The sequence below is a fragment of the Acyrthosiphon pisum genome, chromosome A1, assembly GCF_005508785.2.
Source record: "Acyrthosiphon pisum isolate AL4f chromosome A1, pea_aphid_22Mar2018_4r6ur, whole genome shotgun sequence".
Taxonomy (NCBI): domain Eukaryota; kingdom Metazoa; phylum Arthropoda; class Insecta; order Hemiptera; family Aphididae; genus Acyrthosiphon; species Acyrthosiphon pisum.
The window spans coordinates 29,093,290-29,119,577 of NC_042494.1; the positions used below are offsets into that span (position 1 = coordinate 29,093,290).

Below are 26,288 nucleotides of genomic sequence, written 5' to 3' on the forward strand. Positions count from 1 at the left end.
AGATAGTGGTTTTGGGTATATTGTTTAAAACAATCACTATATTGATGTATCTATTTACTGCAGTGTTAAGCGATACCATGTCTAAATATTAGTCGTAAGAATATTAATTGTCCCGGTACTTTTTTTTAAACAGACCTCGTATACGGGCGACAGACTGACACTGAAATTTGTTCGGCAAACACGGACGCGCGTAAAACCGTTTAAAAATGCCGTTTTTGTCTGGTTATATATCGAAAACGTTATCTCCGGAAATTGCCAAATATAATCCCAGGCCGGTCGCAGTGGGGCAAATCTGTTGGCCACGTTCCACCGACGACTGCAGCGACTGCGGCGGCGACGACGACGATGACGACGACGATGATGACGATGAAGCCGAAGACGACCCCGTTCAGTCGTCTCATCCCTTATTATATACAATATACGTTTCCGGGCAAAATTCCAACCTTTAAATCTTTCTCGGCCACCGCCGACCGCGCGCGTGAGGTCTCAACCCCCACCCCGCTGGTCTTTTGTGGTCCACCCCTTGCCCACCAAACCGCCCTATGCCAAACACTCGTTCACACGCACATGACGTATGTGCTTTCTTCGGGCATACGCCACGACCGACCCGTATAAGACTTAACATCGACGGCGTTCCTATCGTCCTGGAACCAGGTTGCGGTGGTGGTTTGATATATATATAATAGATAGGTACCTACGCCGAATTTCGTATCGAAAACTACGAAACGTCCGGATCCTTAGTGTATATTTTATATATATATGTATTAGTATCGGATTGAGGTTGTGTGTGTGCAATGTGCCGATGTATATAGCATAAATAGTTATAATATATATACTTCTGCGCATACTCGTGGGCGTGCAGCGTGTGCGAAAACTCGTGATTTCCGTTGCGTATAAATAAAACGCCATTTTTGCCTTTTCAACCCCCTTCCTCTTCATACCACCAAAAGTCGAACAGGAAACCCAGTGTGCGGAAATACGTGCACGGTCCATTATGTGTTTGCGGTTCAAAAACACTGATAAAAACCTGACGATATATTTATATGTTTGTAGGTATAGGTATATCGTATCTGAGGTTTTATTGGCGGCGTTCGATCTGACCGAAAAACGGATCGGGTCGCTATAATACCCGCTAGTTTATATTATGATACATAGTATTTTTGGTAAAAATGTTGCGTCGACATTATTCCGTACACCAGACCAAACAGCCCCCCTCCCCCCACCCATAGTTATTATATTATTTTGTTACATTTTATAGTCGGTAGCCGGTACGATATATTATTATAGTAGTGCTGGACCGTGAAAAGTCTCGTCGTGTGTGTTGCCCCCGTCATCATTAGCGTTTTGATTGATTAATATTTTTGAAAATTATAGTGTTAAGTGTTATAGTATTTAAGTTGTATGTTTACAATTGCGACGATTTAATTATATTTTGGTTATCCGGAATTCAAAATAAAAATATTAAAATTGTGGGTTTTGTACCTGAAATGACCAATTCATAGGGAGAACTTATGTTCATATTTTAAAAGTAGAGTTATGTAATTTCGATAAATATTCAAATAGTTATGTAAGTTTCTAAGTTTAGGTGGACGGTTATAATATTATCATGGACGCGAACAAACACGTGGCGAGACACCCTGTACAGCAGTGTTTCCCAACCCTTTTGATGTCGGTACCCATTATTAGACCTTTCTTGTGTCACGTGACCCATAAAACACGTTTTAGTTCTATTATGTTGCATAATAATAATATATACTGTAATAAGTTCTTGTATAATTATATAATTTAATGTTTTTATCTTAGAATATATTATACACTTGTGATCCAAAAAAAAAAATTCGGGCCCAACGTCGGGGCACGATCTAAAAAGTTGGGATGCACTGCTGCAGTATGCATAGTGTACCCCTGGTATAATTTTTGTTTGATTAAATATGTTTTAATTTTTCGATTTTGGTCTTATCTTCTTAAATTGTCACACATCCAACCGTATAAACTATGTTTCATATCCTATTGGGATTACTAATCCCAACAACATGTTATTGAATATTATGTTTTCTTGTATTCTATATAGGTAGGTACACGCTATAGTTTACAAACGGCGTAGAACTAGGTCATACACCCTGCGCGAAGTATAGTCAATATTGAACAAGTTGTTTTGAGGCTAGTGTGTCACAAATAAAAAAACTTGCCCTGCATAGCAACTATTGGCCTCGTATAATATATCTCCCATAGACCTAAGTACCGAGTTTTCATTATAGCCGAGTACTCAGACATTTAATTGCTTCGTTTTACGATTATGTCTTCTATAAAATAAGCATTGTGAAGTATTGTATTAAATTATATTTGGGCTTAGTTTAGTATTAATGTTTATTTTTAAAATTATTTCTTTCACCTTTAACAATTTGTTTATTTTACAAATAAATGTACAAACTGCTTTATTTATTTGAATGATAAAAGTATTTTATTTATGTAGCGCGAAATACATTTTCATAACATTTTAATAACAGTGTAATATTATGTACATTTAACGTTACACAGATGAAAGCTGCTGTTATATTTTAATTTTACATTTTACTCGTTTTGTCACTATGATAATATAATCATTTCAATATTGACAATATTTTAAATTAGTATTTTATTATTTAAGTGGAAAACGGTCGTTATTTATTTATAATTTTGTTTTTATTTTGTTTCAGGTGAGTTTCTGTTGCTGTTATAGCATTTATTTTCGCAAAACTCGTGAGTATAATTATTAATAAGAAAACTCGTCTCGGGCGAATTTTTAATCGTCCACGTTTGATGGATGCGCTAGTTTAACATTATATTTTATATGTGGTCGATTAAATTGCAATGCTCGCAAGGTTTTCACGTACTCGAGGAAAATAATTTTTTTAAAACTGATATTGGAAAAGTTTCACCGGTTCACCCCCGATAAAACGTGCTTTCCAATTATATAACATTAAGTGTAAATATTTATCTTTGAATTAACGAACTATAATAACACGCAGGTGTAGGTATATGGCGGGTATATACATTTTTCTTTATGATGCCTGCGGGATGTAACTACGTGGCCTACCTATCCTTATATATATCTCAAGGATCGTCGTGCAAGTTTAAACTCAGAACTAATAATTGCCGAATGTGTAGTAAAGTACGGCTTATTTAAGCACAAACAATAATATATTGTATTGTTGACCATTATATATGTTATAACTTAAAAGTTACTTATATATTGTTTTCACGGTATTTGACTTTCACTTGAAATATATGTTTTTTTTTTTACATATACTTTCATATTATTGGTACCTGGGTATACCCCAATTTTATTTATTTTCGTTTTTCCAGTGTTTACTGAATTCATATTTTTTTTTATTGTCAAGTATACCATACCTATACAGTGTCTACACTATTGCGGTGTGCTTATGTATTGTGTTATATAGGTATACGAAAAAGTTCACGTTTGTTTTTAAATTAAATTTTGCACTTATGTTCTGACGTACACACGGGTTGTGTACTTTTGAATTGTCTACGACCACGTATTTATATATTTTATACGTATACATGTGCAGGTACCCTATTCCGTTGTCCGTTCCTGTTCTCTCATGTGGTATACCCGCACCTACGTTTTAATTAAATGCCGTGTCCTTATATTCCGCGACTTGAATATGCATACAAAACGCACACGAATTATATAATATATCTCCGTCAATCGTGTACGGTAGAAAATCACGGTGAAATATAGCATTGCTTAATGTATACGTAGGTAGCGTAGGTATATATCATATTATGGTGTATTTTTTTTCTCCTACGAAGATCGATCGCCTGGACGCGTTGTTTGTACGGTTGCATATTGTACGGTCGCTGCAGGACGCAAATAAAATATTAATAATAAAAATAAAAAGAGCTCGCGTATATTAAATAATTAATTTCACTAATTGCACATATATATATTATATAATATACGCATTGCCTGCCGTGCGTCTGCAGACGTGGGATCGTATAACGAAACTGTTTGCCCCCACATAATGTTATTAATATTACATGTAAATTGTGGGTACCTAATGTACATAATATTTATGCACTAGCAAATCTAGCTTTTTTCCACGCGATGACGACGGTCGGCGGGTAGACGTCACACACACACACGCAATTCCACGGTTATCGCGAAAAAAATTTAAATTTCACGTTTCAAACACATCCGCGACCACCACGGCCGTGCTTGTGTTATAATACGCGTAAACGAAACGTATTCAACGCGAAAGCTCATCGTGATGTGTTTAAATTTTATGCGTCGCTGCCGCCGAATCACGGGAAATCGGATATATAACACGCGCTTTTGCAATTGTTTTTTTTTTTCGTTCGCCGTATAATAATCTGCTGCCTGTTCGGGAAGAGTTTCAATAGCTTTTTCGTTTCCTCGGAGACGGGGGAGGGGTAACGGCTTCCCGAATTCATCCCATAACGCAATAAATAGTAGTTGACGTTATATCCGACGATTGTTGTTTTGATTATCCGTTTGCTTGGCTCTCGCTGATTTTCATCTTACCATGATCGCGGTATGGCGGTAGTGGGTATACACGGTTTATACACTATATTACATACGTTTAGGTTAAGGTTGCAGCGCACTCGCCACTGGAGCTTTTTGGTCAGGCTGGAACTATTATAATAGCTATGTGCCATATAGCCCCTCAGACCCTCCCCTACAGTCAAATTAGTGTTCGTTTTCAAATATTAGAGACCAACACTTTTCGACAGACTCTTCAGCGTGTGTATAGTCATTATTATAAAAATTAACCATACAACTACTATAAATTATAATAAACAATCAATATAAAATGTAATGTTTTAAGAGAATGCTGAATCCAAGCATGTGCTTATTGGCATTCGCTCAGCTATGGTACGCCTCTGGTGGATTTGTTTGTAACAACTCAAACGAGGTAACCATCGACGACAGTCTACAGATATTGAATTTGTAGAGTAATTATTATGGTGCACGATCTTATATAATATTATCTTGATTTCAGATTGTATATATTATTATATTATATATATTATAGACTATAGTATTATACCATCACAGACTAGTACACTACCTATTTTAATATGATTTATGATCTGCGAATTGCATTAAGTATATCTAATACACCAATTTAGATGATAACGGTTGAAAAATTATATGTATATTGTTTACAATTAAAATATCAACTCATTATGATTGAAAAATGAAAATATTTAACAATTTTCAAAACTTTTCCATTATATCACGGTAGACGCGTATGCCACCGCTCGACGGTTACCTCGTTTGAGATAGAACACGCCCATCGTTCAGATCCCAATACTGTCTGTGTCTTACTAATGCGTACAACACTATCAAATTTAAATATGGCTATTGTGAATTTCGTATAGGCCTTTATTAAAACGAAGTTTTTTTATATTTAAACTTTCAGGGGGTTGCGCATAGTGCGGAAACAATACATGTCATCTCTAGCCCTCTTAACTGTAACATTTCAACCAATTTTAAAATTATTTGTAATTTTTTTTCCATTCATATTTAATTATTTGCACAATAATTCATTACAAGATTACCTATCGACTACCTCCAAATCGTTGCGACGTATGCTAAAGGAATATCGTTTTGCATGCATATAATATACTTGTAATTTGTATATATATAATTATAATTCTGGTGAAACTTGATTCGTCACATAACTGCGAACGCGACGCACAGTCCTACATATATTTTAGTGTGTTGTTGTTGGACCGCTTCCGCGTGCAGCCGTCGTCCAATTTTCCGAAATAGGTTCGACTTTATGGAGAGGTTTTTCCAGTTACCTGAAACTTACACAGTATAGGCACGTCGCTGCGGCAGTGGCTTGGCGTGCGTTTTCGACGTGCCTTGGTTATGAGTGTAATGACTAATTAAACGATTATTTCCTGCCATTCCTACTGCTCTTTAATGCGGTTCATTAAACATTAATACATTCCGTCCGGTGGCTGTATTTAATCAACGGGGCGAACAGCCGAAACTCTACGTAACAGGGTCAATAAGAACAAATCCTGAACACACTGTAGGATTTCGATAACGTCTGGGGTAGATTGATGGAGTTGGTCACACAGAAATATTATAATCCCCCGCAGGACTGCCACTAATTGAATTTATATTTTGGTATTGTGAAACCGGCCGGATGAGATTTAAATTTCAAATTTATTCCAAACGTTTCGCTTGCTTGTATGCATATATATTTTAAAGGTTTTTTTCTTGGACTATAAATTACGTATTATAAATTCGAAATGAAAACGATATATTTTTGTTTCTTATACTTTATACTTTAACTATATATACATAGGTATGCATGGTTGTGCTTTAATTATTATTATAATTAAACTCCTAAAATTAGAATTTAAGACGAATAATAATTCATTTTAAAGCATTCAGCTATAATAATGGGATCTATTTACTTTTAATAATAATTATTATTAAAGTGTATACTTAACATAGAAGTAAGTACTATACATTTGTGAATCGTATATGGTTAATTCAATTTGTATTTTACTTTTGGTCAGTGATTAACGTTGTTTGAAGTGTTAAACCGACATTTGTCATCTTTGTCTTCCATAGTAAATTCATTCATTTAATCTAAAACCGTAGGAGTAAGATTCTTATTAATATTACAATTCTATATTTATATCAGAACACGACAATATCTAAAAATGTTGGAGCAATATTTTTTATGATCTTGTGTGTGTAATTTTTTATTAGGTATTTTAAATTTGGATATCTTATTTCGTTCTATGTCATAAACATAATGTGATTATTTATAGGTGATGGAACATTTTAAAAAAGTTCGTTCACTTTTCACAGCTTATCATCATCTGGTATAGATTATGGAAAAATATGTTACACATATCCGTGATTTCCCATTGTTCTCCTCCATGGAAACTCTGCAGTATATAATGTGTATGTTATGTTTCCTTTATTGGTCACCTTTATCCAATGACTATAATATATATGATCTATTGATTTGTACTAAGAAGCTTACGTCTGAGTGCTACCGATTTTGACTGATTCGTTCTTATTCTACACAGCTCATATAACATTTACTAAAATCATAATAGATATAAACAAATTTCACAGAAGATAATATCGCAGGAAATATTTCTTTCTAAAAAGTATTTTAAGCAATAATACTTTTGTCCACACTATTTCTTTTATTATTTTTTTCTGAGGATTTACCAAATGCCATCTTATCTAAAAAAAATAAGTTAGACGTTGAATATGAATATCAGAATTTAATCAGAAATATTTTTGTGCGACGTCTAACTTAAAAAATATATTTTTTTTTTACTAACATAAACCATACTTCAATACAGTTTCAACACTAAATTAACGACAAAAGTTCAAACATTTTGCATGAATGAGAGTGTGTGACTATTGTATACACAATTGAGAAACAATTGAAAAAAAAAACTGTTTAATCAAAAATGGTCCAGGTTTTTATCACTGAATGGTGCTTACTCAAAGTTGTATATACATGTGCTGCCTTTTTTATTTCGGATACTACCAAAAACCTGAGAAATTACCCCTATAAAGTCGGTTTGGTCTTCGAAATTAAAATTGCATATTTTATCAAATCGGATATACAATTCTCGTTTTTGGTCTGTTATATTTAAAATAAAAATTGCATAGCTAAAAAACGTATACATTTACAATGTATTCATAAAGCTTAAATTATATTGGTCAAAATAATTCTATTACTACAGACTTACTAATAGAAGGTAATGAATACAATTTTGATTTATTTATATTAGTCCGCTACCTTCCACGAAGGTAAATTTATTCGTCTGGTATTTTATATAATTATATGAGCTTATATTTATTAATTTATGGAATATCCTTACTTCATAATATTATAGAATACCCTTTAATTTTATTTTAGGCCAACACAAACATGCGTGTTGTTCATCTAAGAATTTAAAACTGAAACGTTTTTTTAAATTTCCTTTTTAATTTAATTTTATTTCGAATTCCTTTTATACGTTAGGTTTTATTTTAATTCATATAACTAGACTTGAGTTGTTATTTATTATCTAAATGTAGCATAATGATTATTGCACATAAATTATTATTTTTTCCCATAAAGTATTATTTTGTGGTGTTGCAGGTCTCATATTTAAAATGTATTTCATATGTGTATTATATTTTTCCATAAATTACCCTAGGGTGAAAAAAATAACAGATACGCAAAAACAAAATTAATATATTGTTGTTATTTATTTCTCACGATTTTAGTTATTACAAGTTTTGGTATATTCTCGCTGACATTTAATTTTAATAAATTAATGCGAACACGACAAAAAACTATTGCCATTTTAAAACCACCTTTTTAAAAATTACATTTTAGTTACATCGATCGTTTTTACGGTTATTTTTGTACTTGTGGGTAATTGGGAAAATTAAAAAACACACCTACTGCCGATATATTCAAATACCCATCACAGCATAAGCAAAATATAATATGCATTAATATAGCGGCGCGGTTGCCTCGTGTTTAACCGTCGGCCTACCGAGAAATTTCCTGGCTTTATCCCTATGGCTTAGTACAAGTAATACGACCCTACTTAATGTACTTAAGTGCGTGCCTATATACACATGGCGGTGTATTTGTGTTATTTCATATTAGATAATATGCAATATAATATAAAATATAATGTTCACGATGAAAACTAATAAGTATGAATAAATATTTTTAAACCTATAGCCTTTCATTTCGTTTTTATGTTGTTTTGCATTTGTTTCAAATCAAATTCGTATTATGTAAATTGGCATTAAAGTAAATTCAGTTATAATACATATGCTGCAAAGAAAAATTTCCGTCGAACTCTACTCAAATCAATTGCAGTTCAAAATTCGTCAATTTGGAGTGTATAAATATTTCTATCGATAATTTACATTATGTATCAAATTTTACTTGAGCGTATTGAGAAAATGCTGTGAGTTCTAGACACACTATTTTAATTTATCTTTTGACTGAGCATTCATATATATTTATATTTTTATCTGGCAAATTTTTGAGCACTTGCATTGCCTTTTAATTATTATATTGTTGAATAAACTAAAGCTGTATAATATATAATAGGTATACTGTATACTAACTTTTTTTTATCGAATAAACGTTATTTAAATGTTGATAACAAATACGGAAGTTGCATGGATTCAAATAGTACGGTAATATTTATGCATTATAATTATTTTTAATTTAAAATTGAATGTTAATTATGTAAATTATGAAACATGAAGACAACTGTTTGCTAACTGGACTGTATTTAATATATAATATATTCAATAATAATATAATATACAGCATACTTAAAATGTTAACTCGTAAAAAATGGAAGAGGTTACTTCAATATGTGATGTAATCCTTACTCATCTAGAAATGTAAAATTTAAATGACCATTTACCAATATACGTTTATATATATATTTATATATTACATACATTATACCACGTATGTAGCAAGGTATGTATAATGTATATTATAATGAAGTAATATTTTCTGTTGCCAGTTTTGTGGTGTTTTTATTTTGCTAACAATTTAAATAATATTCTTATTCAAATATGGTGTGTTCTATCCGGTTTAACTACTGTATCTAGGTACCCAACATTAAAATAAAAAGGTAAGGGAAATTGAAAACGTGATTTATCGTGTCCGCGTGTTTCAATAATAAATTTAGTGCCACAGGGATAGTTATCTTTAATTTTGCAAGAGATAATTTATTTTAAGGAAATTCTATTCCTGAGAGGAAATTCTTAACTACGTATTAGAAGTCTGTAGTATAAATACTAATGTGAGTCTTGTTAATTTGACATAAAATGAGTAAATTGTTGAAAATTACAAATTAAATCATTATACGCAAAAAAATCATAAATTTCACTTTAATTAAGCTAATATAAATATGTCACAAATATATAATAATAACTATTATTTTTTAAATTGTAAGTAATTATTGCTTGTTTAATGTTTATATAATCGTGATTATCTTACGCATTAATGTGCGTATAATAATATGCTCATGACCTTATTCATTTTTTTCTTCTTCTATTTGATTTACTATTTTTAATTGAATCTTTAGGATATTTAAGTACGTCACATTAAGTACAGTTTGAAAGTTCATACAAAAATATTTACAAACATTTACTTCTAAAAGAAATTTTAAGTTACAAACTTCAATATGGGTCAAATGGGGAGAAAATAACTGCAGTGTGTAGAACTTTTATAGTGTTTAAATTATAATTATAATTAATATTGTAAAAAATGCATGATAAACAATTACAACTTGTCCGTTCCCTTTAGTCTAATATATTATAAAAATAATAATAATATAAAATAAAAATGAATTAGTTTAAAAACTTAATTTATATAACATTCAAATTGCACAACAATGATACTTCAAAAGACCCTTTCCGTACTTACGGCATCATTTTCTTTTTTTAAATTATATATTAGTATGAAAACCTAGTTGTTTTTTTATTTGTTGGTTATTTTAAACGATACGTATGCATTCATTGATGTGCCCACATTACTACGACTATAAATTCTTGTTTACAGTCAGACATTTTGTCTTCAAGCACGACGCATTTAATTTAATGAATTTAGAACGCAGTTACGAATAATATGTTGGTTTATATAGGTAAAACTATTTTAAAATTAATTTCCCATTTGAATTCATTACCTATACAATTTACGCGTTATGTTCTAATATTTTATATATTTATATAATATAATATACATTTATATTATTTCATTAAATTTACCAATGATAAGTTGTATTATATTTTTTATTACTATACTATATTACTATTTAATTCACTTCTAATCATAATATTTATTTTAAAAACTAAACGTTATTTGTATTCAATTGATAAACATTTTAGTTTTTCTTTACGCATTACATTTATAAAACCATTTTCCTTTAAAAGTAACTTTTAATTAACGCAGTTCTTCAAAGTCTTCCCTTTAAGAGTAACATTAGAAAGAAAAATGTTGAAAAATAAATATATGAGGCAGTATTATTACTTATATAATAAAAAAAATTAATCTTTCCATATAAATTATTTGATTTTTTTAGCACAATTTTTGGTGGAATATACTTATACAACTTAATATATTTTATGTTGTATCATTTTTATTTTATTTATTGTGGAATGAAAATGAAAATTTTAATAAAAATATATTATTACTTGGATAACGATATTATTGTTTTTAAGCTCGAATTAAAATGTTTGTAATTGCTTCAGTTTGCACATCTCTGAATTAACATTTTTTCTATTGTAAACATAATTCATAATGGTAAAATTCTGGTATTTGATTATTTTTTTTTGCACACATTTTGATGGTCGAATCATATATTTTTATTTTACCCAGAACGGGTTTGATAAATTAGTTATTGATTTTATAATTAAAATAAGCAGTATTTAATTATTTTATCAGAGTCAAAAGTCTGAATGTTACCATTTTTTTTTCCTGATAAATATAATTTCAATCAGAATTTCGATAAAGTTGGTACACGGTATTAAAAGAATTCGGACGCAATTTCTGATTTATCAAAAAATTATTGCATGAAACTTGCACTCATTCCATCCTAAACATTGTATACAGGCAAAATAAACATAATATTGTTTTTATTAAATTAATTATTGTTTTCTTACTCGAGTTAAAATCTGTAATTTGTTATGCCATTCAAACAAAAAGTATAGAGCATTTAAAACATCGTTGGGATAACAGTGGACGACAGTTTAATTTCTGTTATAAATGCTTTATATTATTTAGGTTATATTATAATTTATAATTCATATTTTTGAAATATAATAGATTTATTTATGTATGAAAAATTAAGTAAAAACATTTTGAATGAAAAAATTACCGTAACATGTCTAACGGATCATACCTTGCACACCTACATATTTATATTTACAAGTAAAATGTAATAACAGTATACGATTTTGAGCTTAAAATATTAAACTATGTAATAACCGAGGCGGCGGCGCCAGAGACCTTTTTATACGTTAAAAATGCATTAACAAATCTTTGCTTTTTTGCGTTGTTCAATAATTATTTACGCCGGGAAAAAAGTTCATCCGGATGTTTAATGTTCATTACAAAGTAATGTTAACTTTTTTTTATTCCGAACGCTTTTGCATATTATATCGTTTATTATATTGTCTACTCTATATAATATAGTCCCTTTTAACCGTGATTAAATTACATAGAAATCTCGAAATAACACAACAGTATAATATCAAAATAAATAACAGTGCACCGCTATGTCCGTTTTAATACATATTATTAATTCACATATATATATATATACTCTAGGGGGTTCGGTAAATACGAAAAATATCGCGAGTATGTGACGATGGTAATAAAATCCTTATCCATACAGGTTGATTCACTCCAGGGTCACTAATTTTTATCCTATTAGGTACTGTTTTTTTTTATGGTTCTTGTTTTTGAGCTTGAATATGCTTGTCATATTTTAAAATTATTTCCACGTCTTGGAAGATTTATTGTCTATCAGATTAATATCTAAATTGATAAGTTATGATATTTTTTTAAATCATTACTCCACTTAAATCCATTTTACCTATCATACTACTATATTCATATTACATTAACTTTAATCACTGAATAACTGCTCGTTTGATATTTGATTTAGTTACATAATTATTTTCTGTTTGACAATTTGTATGTATACAATAAAAATGAGAAGTTCTTATTTGATAAAAAGAAGTTTATATCGTCTTAAAAAATCTGAGAATTTAGTGATAAGGTTTTTAGACTTAATGTATACTTAAATATTCGAAGAATTAGAATTAAAAAAATTGTCTGATTGTAGTATACAATGGGGGGTTATAGTGTATCACCCTGTACAATATAAAATATACGTAACGCTTGAAATCAGTGTCTACTAGCTGCAGCTAGTATACGGCGCAGCATAGGTACCTAAACGCTCGTCGATAAATCATTTATTAGTAAGCATGCCAGTATTTTGAGATCGCGGACCGCAATGCAATAATAACAATGACAACAACAATAACAATAATAGTAATATAATGACGTATCAGTGGCGTATAACATGACAACGTATGGATATATTGAAAACTTTCCAAAACACTACTCGACCTTGGCATGCGCTCGTGTTATCAGTGGCGCCGAAGTGTTTAAAATATACTATGACATCGTACGTCATGGGGCCCCATATCATCCCACCTTTTTTAATATAAGAATTAGATGCAATCAAAGCACCTACATATAATTCAAATTTTAATCATTTATTTTTACTTTTCAATGTAAATTCTGGATCCACAGTGGTATCCCCTGCAGTAGCCTACGGTGGGCCCTCATCTAAAAAATCTACTATGACATGTGCCATTAGGTGACATAAATTAGGTGATCGGCGCCACTGTGTGTTACGATTCGTATTTGATAACATCGACGATGCTATTCGAGCACCTTATATAGTTGAGTCCCGTAAAAAAAAGACGTATAAGAATAATTTGTATATTATATACATTGGTAAGGCTTCAGAATATTTTTTTTTTCGTATTCAGGGGTTCTCCTTGTTGTATATTTTATATGCGGCTCTGATATTATGTTCGAGATAATAAATTGATTAATATTATAAATTACGAAAAATGTAGATAGATTTTTTTCCCGATTCCCGGTTTATAAACTAAAATAAGCAAGTTATCGTTTATCATAATCACGGTTAATAAAAAATCAGCCTCTATCGGTGCTTTGTAGCAAATATTTATTTTATTATAATGTAAACGATAGTTTGCAAAGAGATACGAATATAATATTTAAATCTAAATTTAATAAAAATACGGAGTGTACCTACATAATATGCGTACATTTAAAAAGACAGGCATTGGGGAACATAATAGTAGGTATGTTATAAGCATGCGGTGAAAGTAGTGGTTCTGGCCGTATTAGGAGGTTTGAATGGGGATGGAGAATGGAATCTGGTTGTGGGTGGAATAAGAGAGAATTCTAAAAGAAGATAGGTACTCTTTTGAGAAGATCTGGAGCATCCATCGCGCCGAGACTCTTTTACTAGAAAATTAACGAACCGTTGGTCAGCTTCGAAGTGTTGCGAGGAAGGAATTTGGATGTGGAGGACTTCACACGGATATAGGTGAATAGCAAAAAAATACTATACGTTATTAACAGTAGGTAACGATATCGGTTAATAGGTACTTATTAATTCTTACACTGTAATATTGTAATAACTTTTTTTTTTCATCGAAACTATATTTTATATACATGGATAAAATATTCATAGTATTTTTTTGAATTGTATATAATATATATATTTTCATTCATGGTACAGCATCAACTACTAGGTTAGCTTGCAAAAAAAAATAGTTACATATTAATAAGGATTATAGTATTTATTTTAAGTCCACAGGAAGTTTGTGATTTTTTTTCATTTGAATTATCAGAAACACAACCTGACGATTCTAAATTTTTAGATTTGGCTAATTTATTTAACAATTATATTTCAGGAGAATTACTCTTCTTTATATCAATATTGGCAGAAGGAGCTCAAGTTTACAGCAAACGAAGTTTACAACTTTTAAAAGTTTTCTTAATATTTCCCATCCAAATATTTATTAATTTTTAGGTGTTTTAAAAATAATTTAAACGCACACTGTATGTATAGGTAATGTTAATTAGAATCTATAGCTAATACATGCACGTGATTTCGGAAACACCATCGAAACAGTATGTAATTTATTGAAAATCACATTAAAAAATGAAATGCAAATAAAACACCAATGTTAGAATTTGTAAAAAGCTTATCAAAAAAAAAAGTGGTAATCGTGTGACATAAACGTAACATGCTACTTGATATTTTCCATTTTGAAGAAAATATATGAACCATAATTATGTATTAATAAGTAACCATATTAGTTGTACCTATATGTATATATATTACCGGGAATTAGGTAATTTTTACATTTTATTCGTTTATATGGTGATAAATAAAGTGTTAGAAAAAATCAGTTGGAAAAATAAAATATCTATACCCAGCCCAAAAATATATTTTTAAGTTAAAAGTATAAACCTAACTTATGACTGACATTTTTAATAATTTATGATTATATTTGTATTATTTATTTATATTATATTTTATTATATTATTGACCATATTGATATTTGATTAGATTCAACGTAACTATACCTATTGGATTTTTTGTTACACTCAACAAACAAATTTTTGATTGACTTATATTTATTTATTATTATTACCAGTTATTATATTATTGATCAATGGCCGTATTGAATTTTGATTAGATTAAATAACGTATATTTGCTGTTTTGTTAGGTAGGTACATCATAATATTAATCATTCGATAAACTAATTGTAATATAATACCTATTTATTTAATTATTCGTTGTTTAAGAATCCCTGATTAAAATACACGAATTGCGTCCCGAATCTTTTGGGAAGCAATTCGTGTGTACCTTATATACTTTTATTACGGGACGAAATTCATGTGCTCCCGTCGCGACGTTACACCTGCATGTGTTGTATCTGTTTTACAAACGCTTAACATATAAAAAATCTGCGTACATGACTGAAACTACTGCAGTTTATTTTCAGTTTATTCATAAATATATTAGAGCAAATTTACATAGGTATTATTGAATTTATAGAGTAGGATATTATAATACAAACTGTGCTCGAGCGATGAGTTTTTTTCTTCATATTTTCATTTTAAATTTAGTTACAAGAAGGTACCTACACTTAAATAATTCATTTTTTTTTTCAAATTCTTATAACTTGTTTTAAAATAAATATATGCAAAAAAAACTCTTCGCTCGAGCACGGTTTATATAATAATATTCTCCTCTACGAATTCGATGATATGTAAATGTACTCTAATATTAACTGGAATTAAACTGTAGTATAAGAATTCGGTACGTTGATTCTCAGCTATGTGCGTTACGTGCGTGTAACAACAGAGACAACGTAGCACCGCTCTCTTAACATGGTATAATATTATAATATGGTGTGTTTTACGGTAAAATAATATATTATAATAATATATAGCGACGGCTTTTGAAACGAATGTTTTATTACTTATTCAGACGGTCGGGTACACCGCGTTCGGGCGTGGGATCACGCATTATATTATTAAAACGAATATTACTCGCGTGGACCATATTATGGTGTGCATGTGAATACAATATGAAGGTAACGATATTATGACGTTTCCTTGGTCCGAAAAATCACCATTACCCCCTGGCCTCCACACAACCTCGTTTCATATAATATTCGATTTTTAATACGTTTCTATGATTATAATATTAATAATTAACGTGTTACATTTACACGACACATAATAGGTACGAAAAATTACGTTATTCAATAAATGATGTAACCCAATCAAATCTAATCTTAATTCATCAAAGATACCTATAGTATAATACATTCTTATTTACGTTAAATGATTCCAAATAGTATACAAATTGCTGATTTGTGAATTTGTTTCTCAAATTAAATTCGGTGGCTAATTGTATTTTAAAAAGCTTATCATTTCAGCGTTTTTGCAGGGAAAAGAATAACATGTATATTAATGAGTTGTTTCATACCTTTTATTTTAAACGATTTTTTCGATTCATAAAACCGAGACCACTGCAGGAATTGACATGGAGAGTATTGCTGCCGCATACAAATTTTCCCCATTCGAAAGCGTTCTATAAAAACATTAACGTTTGGTTTCGGGGATTTGATACCTCGCCAAATATTTCTAATTTTTCAAAGGTGGGCGACCATCATGTGCGGTGATATAATATGTATGCGTCCGTATGTATAAAATATATTATAATATACGCGTATGCATATTTTAATAATTGTTAACTATATAATAATTGTATAACGTATAAACATAATATAATCACGTGTGTACTAGCGTTCTGTCGACGGGGGCTGTGATAAATAGTCTTTCCTCTGGTCTGGAAACAGAGTTTTCGTCTTCTCGCTTCGCACTATTAATTACCAGCGGCGACGGCGATAATAATTCTCGAACGAAAATAATAATGTATATACGCACTTCGCAAACGACGACGTACTTCGGCAGAGTTTTCTCGTCGTCGTAGGACCCGGAATGTTTGTCGTCGTTGAAAACGATTTTTTTCTTTTACACCTTATAATATAATATGAATTATAACAAGATTATATGAGTATAGAAGCTAATGATGGTTCTGCGTAGGTATATATCGCGTGCGTAATTATTATTTTGTATTTACTCCGCGCGCGTGTATGTGTATATAATGTTTATTTAGTGATTCGGTGGGTATTGGTGCGGGGACCGAAATTCGTACCTTTATCGAAAAAAAAAAAAGTTTTTCCACCGATTTTCTTTTAAAGCCACCGCCGTGTCGACAACCTATATATTGAACGCGTCCACTCACATATATACTATATAGCTGCGGGTAAAACATATACTCTGTGGATTTCATCTTTGTCGGTGTGTATCTGCCCAGGGTTTTCATTATCGTCGGCGCGTGGGCGAATGTCGCGGAAAATATCCGCGTATATAAAACATGACCCAAAGAAAAGCGTCTCGCAAAGACGTCGTCGCTTCGTTTTTTTCTTTTACTGTCAAAGCGCGTCATTCATACACACGGTGATGCACACATATTTTTCGCTGGTGTCGCTGCGTCAAAGTTTTATTTTTTGCAGTTATTTTTCCGTGCGCAATAAAAATCATTAAACTAAACGTCACAGTATATTCGTTCTACCGCGATTTTTACATGTTGCAATCCAGAAACTTTTCGGTGCCACACACACGCACACGCACATACGCGAGACACACGCCACGACGAAGTTTGTCTTTTCCGCCTCCATACCGCCACCGTCGTCTTTTTAGCACAGTTTAAACGTGCGTTGCACAACTCTCCAACTTTTGCGTACAGGTACGGTGTATATAGGTAGTAGAGCGTATAGATTTGGGTCAGACCGGAAACAAACGGTGGCGCATTTCCGAAACACCGTGATACGCTATACCATAGATAGTACTATATGTTACTAATATACATGCCATATATATATATATATCGTAGTCGTGTTGCGATCGGCGAGCGACATCTTTGAAGAAGAATAGTGTGCAACGATAAAATAAAATAAATTACATTATATGATAGTTTTGACGAGGATCGCGAAAATATTTCGATTCGGTCCTCGCGGATCTGTTCGGACGACGAGGTGACCACCTCACGACGCGAACACTCTGTATATAAATGCTGCGATTACGCACCGTGTGCTTTGCAACACGGTAGAGCCTTCCGACATTATGCGCCGGCATTAATTATTTAACTACTTACGTCCCCTAACATCGTTCCCGGAAACGTAGTTCGGATGTGTGTATAATAATATAGTCCGACGGGAACGATGACGGGCGCACGTCTCGCCGGAACGCCACTCCCCTCCACAGTCAAATGCACACACTCCCGTACACACGTCTTTCCCGACCCAATGCATTACTGCGCGTAAAAAGTATTAATTTGCTTACTATTTAAATCGGGATCCGTTGACCGATTAAAAAAAAAAAAAATTTTGATATAACTGTGGTGAAGACACACGTATTGTAATAATAAGCATAATAACAATATGATATATACATATATACATTATATTGCGCCTATGTGCAGCATAAGATATAATATAGTAGCCATCTATCGAATAAACGTTGTATTTACTGCTGTGTAGTGTTGTTGAGGCGTTTTCGGCGTGATAATAATAATTATTTAATAAGGACCCATTTAATAATATGTATGTATGTGTGTGTGTGTGTGTGTGTGTGTGAATAAGAGTATTATGGTTTAAAAGTCTTGTAATACTTATTGAATTTAGTATAATATACATGACAAGGATTATCGTTTTCTCTTTCTCCCGTGTAGCTATTTTATATGCCTATACCTCTGAAATTGTAGACGAAAACGTATATATGCATAATGTGTATATCATGAAACACACAGTACAGGTAATTAAACCGTGCGGTATAATCCATTCAATCATTGTGAATCGCAATTTTCTTTTCAAGGTATTGGACTGACTAAAATAAAAATATGTTTAATGTAACCGGTAAATTCATCAATGTTCAACAAACTTTAGGGATTAATTTAAATGTATTTTAAGGCAGGTACCTTATACACCAAAGGATTTTAATTTATTTCTTGAGGAAATTACTTCTGCATTGTATAGTATACAAAATCACTTTTTGATCGCTATAAATCTTCTCCATATTATAGGTAAATCGAGATGTGTTAATTATATAGCTTATTAAAATTTCTAATTTTATATTATGCTCAATGTTAGACTTACGTGTTTCACTCACTCAACTGTACGTAAGTCGACAGCAGTACCACATGTAGAATATGACGCTATTTTGACGTTTACCGGTAAATATCCAAATATAGGTATATTGTTCGTTATAATACAACGTAGACAAATACAAAAAAATTACCTATATCAAGAACATACCTTACGTCTCACAATATATACAAAGTAAAAGTAAAGGTAGATAATAGAATCATTTTAAGACACAATTTTTCTAAACCAATCTGTCATTGGTTCTTTAGGTTGGTACTATTTACTGTGATGGCGTGTGTCAAGAGGTTTTTAATAACATAATAATTTATGATAATTTAAAAAAAAAATTTAAAATCATTTATATTTTTTATTATGTTGTCGATTTGTTTTTAAACTATGCATTCATATTATGACTACATTATGCAATAATAATATGATGCTTATGGATCTTATTCATAATTAGGTTAAATAAATGTTTTTTTTATTATCGTTTCATAACACTTGAATATTATTTTATTTCATCATCATAAAAATAATGCTATTATTATTTTTAAAAAAACTACAGACATTTAAATTATTATATAAGTTGAAACTATTATTATTTATGTCCCATACCTACCTATAATTTTTAGATAAGAAGATTATTAAAAACTAAAACTCACTGTTCCGGTAAATTATTTTTATGTTTTATATTTAACATTTTCATTTACAAATAAGATTACTTTAACTATATATTATTTTTAATATTTTTATGAGGATTATTGATTAGTTTTTTTCTTCACAATCTGTATTTACTCAATTTTGTTTTTGAGAAAAAAATATTTATGTAACAATAATTTACAGTTATTATTATTAAAAATTTGTATTGCTATAAATATAACATATCGGTCATCGCTGCCACAGTTTTTTTTTGTCATTGAAAGTGTATGTTGGAGGTGTAAGGCAGCGTCGGTAGTCGGGAAATTCTTAAGATTGTTCATAAGTCGTAAAAAAAAAAAAACCATTAATTCAATATTAATAATTATTTATTTATCTAAATTTTCATAAAACACATTGTGCCTGAAAATATATGAAAAAAAATATGGGTTCTTAATATAATCACAGTAAATTGTTTTTAAATATTAAACTTTGTTTCAATAATATTACCTACTTACCAATATATAATATAGTTAAAATTGAGTACAAACTTTTTTTTTCATTTGGATAATTAATTTGTTGTGTTCAATTAATCACACTGTATAAGAGCTTATAAGAATTGTTTCTTACATAAATGTCGTATAATGAATCCTGAATCTGCCTATACCTACATTTTATCAATTTTATTCATATTATTTTGTTTGTATCATTTAGTAGTATTATCCTCTATTCAAGACAACTATTATGAAATTTAATTATAATTTTCTTAAGAAAAATCTTTAGTCAAAATGATCACTGATGTCGAAATGAAATTTGAGAATATCTCTAAAATTATGTTTATGAAATCAGATAGTACATTGTATTTTTGTTTATGATCGTGCTTAAATTCATAAAATAAATTAACCAACTCCAGACTAAAGAACCTTTGACCAAAATCAGATTCAGTTTAAATAACACAAATTGTATAGCTGATGATAATATTATAATAGGAAAAAATAAATATATAATTATGTGCAAAACGTTCTGTTTGTTATTCCCTACGAAATTTTCAATTTTAAATATTCAATTATAATAATTATAATAGAAAAAAAGAATTTTAAAAACTTTCTCACCGTAAGTTGTACTTTCAATTATTATAAAATATAAATAATAAAGTTAATTGTCTATTTAGTATTTTCGTACAATTTAGTTGGTTTACTTGGTTAGTAAATTTAAATTGGTATTCCCAGTAGCATGATTGCAGCATATGATTATACAATTCAATTTAATACATAGGTACTCTAATATTATTATTAAATATAACTCAATAGTTTTACTTGTTATTTCGGTTGTGAAACTCGTTATCAAAACAACAATAATCGAATATAGTAATGAAAAACTTAAACCGATAACTTGTAAGAGGGAATTTAATTTAAGAAAAAGTATGAAGGCTACAGGTACGAAAATTAAGTTTAAATCAATTAAGTTCACCATCAATTATTATTAGTTATCGCATTTGAAGTATACAAATTGTATTCTCAAAATTGATCACTAGAGAATTATGATGACAATTCAAAGCTAAAAATAAGATTTGGACCGTATGTAGGTTCCACAACTATAATTTAATAATTCTTTCATCCCAATCTGATGGGTAGGAAAATAGTTTGAAAACTAATTTCATAAAGCTACCGTTTGTGTCTTGGTATTTTATTTTTTTCCATTTACTCTGTCGACTGTCTTCAACAGAAGGAAACCAATCTACATATTATTTTTATTTTTTTGCCATGGTGTGCTATAAAAATCTGCTATTTTAGTGAGGTATATAAAAACTCTAAGTCTCTAAGTTGATGGCCTTTAATATGATTATACGTTGCATATGCTTATATTATATTATTGAGTATAAATATGAATTTACTAACTAATTTTGAAGAATACAATTTTTTATTAATACTCTATTCACCTACTTACAACATTATTTCTATAGGCATAATTTATTTTAAAAGCTTAAAGGATTATGTTACCGTGTACATAATGTGATATCTTAAAAAAATTTTTTAATATTCTTTACAAATAGTAATACCGAATCATAAAAGAGATAGAATATAACAAGTTTTGAATCTTTAAAAAAAATTCCTTATGTTTTCTATGACATGTTTCCTAGTTCACAAATACAAAATCATACTGTACTTAAATTATTTGTATGTACAGATGTTAAATTAGACTGAATTGACCGATATTACTAACTTATCAAAATAATTTTTTAATAAAATATACATTTTCTATTGTTTAAGTATTCATTTTTTAGTTGGTCCAACTGTAAATTAATCATTAAAATGCATATAAAATATATTATTAAAATAGACTTAAACGTAATAACTTTTTATTTTTGAGTTTAAAATTTAAAGTTTTCAATTTATTTCGGGCTATATTTTTTCCTTATTGTTCGCATTATTAAAGAATTGAGATATTCGTGTCATATAATTTAGGAAACATATTACCTAATATGAATAATGGAAAATATTTTAAATAAATATGTATCAAAACATAAAATATTATACCGAGTCCTCTGTCGAAAGTGCTACACGAGCATTAGGTCGTTTCCTCTACGTTCTTGAGTTCGTCTGCAACCAATTCAAGTAATCGAGTGAGGACTAATTGAAAACTGAAAGATGAACTGTCATTATTTTCAACACCTTCCTCAATTGCAGAAGCAAGTTCTGTAACACATGTACTTATACCTTTCGTGATTACTCAGATATGTCAACTTCCAGTATCTTTGTAAAATTTATTTCGTTTCTAAATCATTCCAAGTTTTCCGACATTAACACAAACTGAATTCAGTTTTATAATTATTAATTAATATATGTCTACGGTATACCTACATTTATCGTTTAAATAAATCGAGATCTATTGATTGTAGTACAGAACTCGTTATCAGTCATAAATTAAATATGGGATAACAGGACTTTGATGTGAAATAGGTAATCATTTATTTTAATCATCAAAAATATTTTCGTCATGTTATATGACCTGTAAAGTGTTAAATGTTATAAATGGAAAAAATTAGTATATTTCAATTACTATTGGTAATAATATATAAAAAAAGCAACATTGACATATACATACCTCAATAGTTGATATAGACTTTTCAATAAAAGTTTTGTTATAATAAAATATAAGTGAAATTATTGAAATCTAGATTAAGTATGGACTTACCAGCATACATTTAAAAACTAACTTTATTGAAATTCTTAAAATATGTTTGATATATTTCTCAATCTTTGTATTTCCTTTTTTTTTTCATTTAATAACTTTATAAACCTTTTATGCCTATAAATAATTACGAGTAGTGTATACAGTGTATATTATATGGTCGTTTGGAACTAGGCTCGTTTAAGTAGGAGTAGAGTTTTAATAAGAATTGAACATTTAAAAAGCAATTCTGAGAGGTTATCCATACTTAAATGTTAAAAGGAAGACATTTTCTTCATTCTTTAAAATTAATGTTATGGTCTTATTACATTTTCCCTAGAAATCTATAGGAAAACTTCAAAAATGTCTTCTTAAATTAAGTGGTTATATATTATATTAAACGTTGATATAACCCTTTCGAAAATAGTATTTATTGTCTGTAGATGTATTAAAAAAAAAAAAAAACACATAATAAATAGTAAATATCAATAAAATTAACTGATTTCCAAGGTATAAAACTACAAATGGAATAGTACTTTGAAATGGTTTTCATTCAAATAACAACCATGTTACAATTAATTTTATGAATTAGGTTAAACAGTTTTCTAACTTAATCAATAGTTTATTTAATAGTTTCAATTAGTATTTTATTATATACAAAAGTGTCTTACTCTGATCTCATCATACTTTTCTATAGTGATGTTATTATATGAAAGTATCCATTTATATTTTACACAATTTCATGACATTTAAAAAACGTAATTTTTCCTATTGTGTGTAAATGAAACTGATCTCCGACAACTAATTAAATATACTTTTAAATAATGTAAATAATACAATTGTATCGACTTATAACCGCTTTCGTCACATATCATTTGAAAAAATATAAAATAATATTATATATTTGTTGTATAAACTTGTGTAATACTTATAATAAAATATAATATACATATATTATGCCCCCCTCCACATTTACAATCGTTTTAGTAATTTGCACTTGTTTTATACTTTTATGTATGAGTACTTACTTATAATATATAATATATTACAGGCGTGGATACAAGGGGGGGGGATCTATGGGGGCTGAAGCCCCCGCGGAGGCCTTAGGTACTTAACAATTTCACTCTTGCCTACGCTATTTATATTACATAATATATACAATAAAAGGTAATTTTGTTATTAAAGTTTGTTATTATTATTATTTTATAAAATTGTATTCACTACCTATAAAAACCTAAACTTTATGCCTATGGTTTTCATGTCCTTGAAGTAAATTTGTTCATCTAGCCCCTCCCCTTTTATTCATTTCTAGATCCGTGCTTAATATATTATAGTATATTGCTATAGGAGCATATGATTTTAATTCTGTAGGATATTATATTTGTCTATCAGTGTCAAAAATCTGACGTGCCATTTCGTTTTGAGAATTTCGTAGTATGAATCTTATACCATGTAAATAAATTTGATGTTTAAATTTACATTTGTTTGGTATATATTATTGTCTGACCTTAATATTTTAAACTTACTTGATCAAACTTCGTTCCAACTAACCAGTAACAACCAATACTTATATAAATATAAAATTTCGTATTATGTTTAAACTTGGCGAATCGACTACAATTCTGTTGACACATATTATATTTTAAACGATTGAATTACCTATCCATTTCTATTTATTATAGTAACCATTTAACTGTTTTTATATAAGCCATATTAAACAAGATTTTTTTTAAATATGGAATAATATATTACTATTATTGTACATACCAGGAAAGATATGAACTGCAATATAAGCTAGCCATCGACTATTAAGAAGAGTAAACTTATAAACTCTATAGGTACTAATGGACACCAGCCAAATGAGTGGTGTTTTTTCCAATTTCACCAATTAATGTGAAACCTTGTGGTGATGAAAATAAAAATTGGATTTGTTGGTGGCTTTATAAAACTTTGTGCACCCTTCTCAAACTATTATGTTACAATAACAGCATAGCAGGAATTTTGGTTTGGCACCGGATGCTATTTGCGACTTCCTTTCGTTTTTTAATGGCATTTTAGCAACCAAAAAAAAAAAATCATAAATAAAATCCCAAAGAAATTATATATATACGTATACATTTTAACAATATACAATTAAAAACTATTATTATTATTTGATTATATTAATCCAAGTATGATAATGAAGTATACCTACAAATAAAAGGGACAAAATGATAATCAAAGTTTAATGAAATTAAAATGTTCAAACTGATCAAGTTTTAGTTGCCATTAAACATAATTAATTTTAGGCTCACATGCTTATTATATTTGATTATATATACGATGCACTACCTATGAGTTATGATCAAACGATAATATTTTATGTACTTACTATACACGATGCTTATATTTATAACCGATAATTATATTTTAAATCAATATAATTAATGAATTAATACGAAATGGTCCAAAATTATCTTCTCATTAATTTATAAAATACGAATTACTTCTAAGGATTTATATATATATATAATATATATATTTATGAAGTCCCATTGAAAATTTAGTTGCGGTCTTGTTTCTTAACCAATATTTTTTCCACCAAATCACACTACACTGCCATAATGTATTATACATTTTTAAACTTCACTTTATGTGAATTATCCTTCTTTTTCTACTTGAATAATTGATCTAACTTTAAATGAATCACTACCTTGAACAAAGATCGTAAATTGTTTATTCAAACCAACAGGAATTTATTTTCACCATAGTTATTTAGTACTGTATATTTTCAGATGTTTATTTAACACGTTTCTTAACATTTTGTTTACATTTAATGAGGTGTTAGAAAGATAAGTAGACACTTTGCATGCGTTAGGTACTGACTTACATAAAATATATACAAGCAAAAAAAAAAAACTATAGATTTCATTTGTGTAGTTAATGAACTAAATAATTTTATATTTTTGTGTTAAGCTTATAACTTTTGTTGATTATTTAATGTTAAACTAACCTCGTACATATTGTTTAGATATTTTTGTAAATATTTTTTGTTTTAATTGTTAGATAGATTGGAGTGTAATTGACTTAAAACATACATACCTATACAATCTAAA

The 26,288-nt window shown here is 29.5% G+C and overlaps 1 protein-coding gene across 3 annotated transcripts in view; it reads left to right on the top strand.

The window, feature by feature from the left end:
• Positions 1–26,288, top strand: part of LOC100165826 (cytoplasmic polyadenylation element-binding protein 2) — a 212,931-nt gene that overhangs the window by 58,055 nt on the left and 128,588 nt on the right. The window lies entirely within an intron of this gene.